Source organism: Trifolium pratense, linkage group LG1 (genome assembly GCF_020283565.1).
Source record: "Trifolium pratense cultivar HEN17-A07 linkage group LG1, ARS_RC_1.1, whole genome shotgun sequence".
Lineage (NCBI taxonomy): Eukaryota > Viridiplantae > Streptophyta > Magnoliopsida > Fabales > Fabaceae > Trifolium > Trifolium pratense.
In genome coordinates this window covers 8,530,039-8,533,127 of record NC_060059.1, presented here as the reverse complement: position 1 = coordinate 8,533,127, position 3,089 = coordinate 8,530,039, and the positions used below count along the sequence as shown (strand labels likewise).

The window sequence follows — 3,089 nt, the reverse complement described above, 5'->3', positions numbered from 1 at the left end:
CTACTAGAAAACACCAATTTAGCTGCCATTTTTAGCGTCGGCCCCCGACACCGACGCTACTAGCGTCCGCTTAGCTTCGGTCAGACTCACTCTACAGGGAAAATTATTTCAGTTGGTTGTACAAAAATATTAGCGTCAGCTTAGCCGACTCTATGCTGTATTAAGGTGACGCAAAAGTTTCAATAATTGTTTAGAGTCGGCCAGTCCGATTCTATTCTTTTTACTGGTAAATAAATTTAATTCTTTAATGCTCTGATACGATTATTATTACCCTTTGATGACTTTTTATTATACAAAAATCATCGTTTTCCCTTTTTTTCCTCTCTCACCAAAAACATTTCAATCCTATCCTATCCTGCATCTCATTCACTCAAAAAAATAAAAACCCTTAACATTCAAACTTTACTTTCCCAAAATTTCACTCACCCTTGTTCGTTCACCATAAACCCTAAAATTGTTTGTGGCTTTGTATTGATGGGGGGATACAAAGCTTTCACCCTAGTTCAGATCCACCCTCTTTCACTCTCGTTTCCATTCTGGTTCCAATTCATACTCCTTCACCCTCGTTTTCGCACCGGAAACCACCGCCCTCCAAGATCGTTCCTCCACAAGTATGCTTTTTCTAATCATCTCCATTGTTTTCTTCTTTTTGTTTTTTTTTGCGGCAAATTAACACTCTTCTGTTGCAGGTTTGTGTTAAATTATTGTAGTCATTGTTTCAGATGCGTTTTGGATTAGCTTTGCCGATGTCGGAGCTTTGTGTCTCCATCATCGCCTCTCTGTCACAACCTTCGTTTTTATTCTTATTCTTTATTGGGTGAGTTTTCCAGCATTATTGGGATATAGTTTAAGGGTGTTTAAAAAAGCCTAAATTATAAGTATAACTTTACCCCAATTCCACTTTCTAATGTATTAAATTAACATATCTGGATTTTATTATTGATTTAAATGTTTTTGTTTTGGGTTGATTAGCCGTGAGGACCTAGACCCATGTGTTGTTACTGTTTCAAGAGGAGACATGGGACATTTAGACCTAAATATCGAAGCCTCTTCGCGTTTCTCGGTCACAGTCTCTTCAACGTGATTATGGGTCGTAAGTTCTTGCTACCTCTCTTTTGTACTTTGTCAAATTGGATAAAATCATGTGTATTAGTAATTGTATTTTTTTTATGATGTGGCTTGTACTTAGTCAAGCATCTGAATCATTTATAAGATGAATAAAGCAGCAACAAATAAATGAAACATTTTCATGATGAGTTATATGCATTTTCACTCTTTAACTCTTCGCTTTGAAAACATCTGAATCATTTTGTTATTGTTTTTGCTCTACGGTGAACATTTTTGTTGATCTAGGAAATGTTTGATAGGAACCAATGATATGTTTTTTAGCAAAAAGGTTTTGACACATATACTTTAATGATTTGTTTTGTTAAAAGCTGGAGTTGATGGCTTAATAGTTGTATTGCGTATATTTTCATTGCACTTTGGTCTCTTTATTTCATTGAACTATCCATTTTCCTAGCTTTTCTTTTTGGCTTGTATCACCGTGTTTTCATAGCTTTTATTTTCATTGGACATATATCTTTAGGCTTATATTGCTTGTTAGTTGCTAGTTGTCAATACACATTAGCCAATTCCCTTAATCCTTAAAGTAGTTTTTTAGAATAATCACTTGGGATAGCTGCTTTCTCTGAGTTTTTATGTAGTTTCTTTTGCTTTTGATACTCATATCTAGTATATTTGCAAATGTATATGTGTGGATATGTGTTCTTTGTTGATGTATGAGTTAGAGTGGAGTGGATTTATTTTCATTCATTGATGCCTCAATCATGTTGTATTTAAATATGCAGTCCAAATGCTATTCGCTTTCCCCTTGTTGATAATATGATAAGAGGCTGTTCACATATTGTCTTTCTTTAGCTTTTCCCTTTGTAATAATTGGGAGTCAAAATGTCCATTATATATATGTTGAGTGTTATTAATTGTGACTTGTTTTTATTATTGATATTGACTTCAATACAAAGTTGATTGTAAAAACTACTTTTTGATGGTGTTGTTGGGACTTCGTTTGTTCAGTTCTGCAGGTCCTCTGATGCCCTGAATAGGTCATCCTTTGCTGCTCTGCTTTTCTTCTTCTATTAGTCTGGCTGTTTCCATTCTAATATGTTGTGTTGGTCTTCTTGTTTGCAGGTGGCTGAAGCAGTGCTTCAGTGATGTTGGTGTAGCAGATTTTCTACTGTCATATCTTTTTTGGGGCACTTGTATATGAAAAACCTTCCTACAAGCTTAAAGGTAAATACAAGGTTCCAAAGCTCTTACATTTGGCTTATGGTTGGTTTTTATAATACTTGTAAGCGGTTTAGTACATGGTTCCAAAGTTCTTTTTTTGGACAACAAGTCATGTATTATGATGGAATTAGAATGTTCTCTCAATCTGAGTTTATAACATTGACTTGTTGTAATGTGAGATTACATTTTTGACCAAGTGATCATTATTTGTTATGTAGGATTCAGTATATTGTCATTTATTTGTTTTTACTCTTTGAATTGCCTCATTATTAATTTAGTCACTTTTGTGTATAATTTCCAGGTTGTTACTGATGATATGGAAGTGCATAAAAGTACAAGTGTCGAATATGGTACTCTATGCAACCTTCAACTTGTTAAAGGGATGCTTCATAAGTTATGTAGACATGTAGTAATTAACACTAGGCAAACGCGTCATCACGAAAGAATTTATGTTTACAGCTCTTTTTTATCTTACAAATTATGTTTGGATAGTTTTTTGGTGTAGACTTTACTTTCGATTTGTTAGACATACACTTGGTTTGTTTTTTCTAGTGTTATTGTTGTATGACATAATGTTGTCACTATTTTACGATTTTCAATTCACACTACGAATTTGTTTGTGGGTTGAGATATTGTGTTTGTCACTTTGTATGACTATTGATTATATGGATCTATGTATGTTTGGGAGAGAGTTTAGTTAAAAAAAAAATATTTTTTTTAAAATGTAGACTAGCGTCCGCTAAACGGACTCTATTGGCAAATAAATAGCTTTGGGATAAAGCAGACGCTAGAAACAACGT

At 34.0% G+C, this 3,089-nt stretch overlaps 1 long non-coding RNA gene across 2 annotated transcripts; it reads left to right on the top strand.

Moving 5' to 3' along the window:
* The first annotated feature begins 316 nt into the window (after positions 1 to 316).
* LOC123919017 lies at positions 317 to 2,878 on the top strand. 2 transcript variants are annotated; one of them, XR_006813008.1, is made up of 6 exons: positions 338 to 611; positions 690 to 817; positions 973 to 1,093; positions 2,077 to 2,105; positions 2,191 to 2,292; positions 2,591 to 2,878. It is a non-coding gene; the product is annotated as an uncharacterized LOC123919017 (long non-coding RNA). The 2 variants fall into 2 exon arrangements; XR_006813006.1 differs by lacking the exon at positions 2,077 to 2,105 and having other exon boundaries at positions 317 to 611.
* Positions 2,879 to 3,089: the final 211 nt, after the last annotated feature.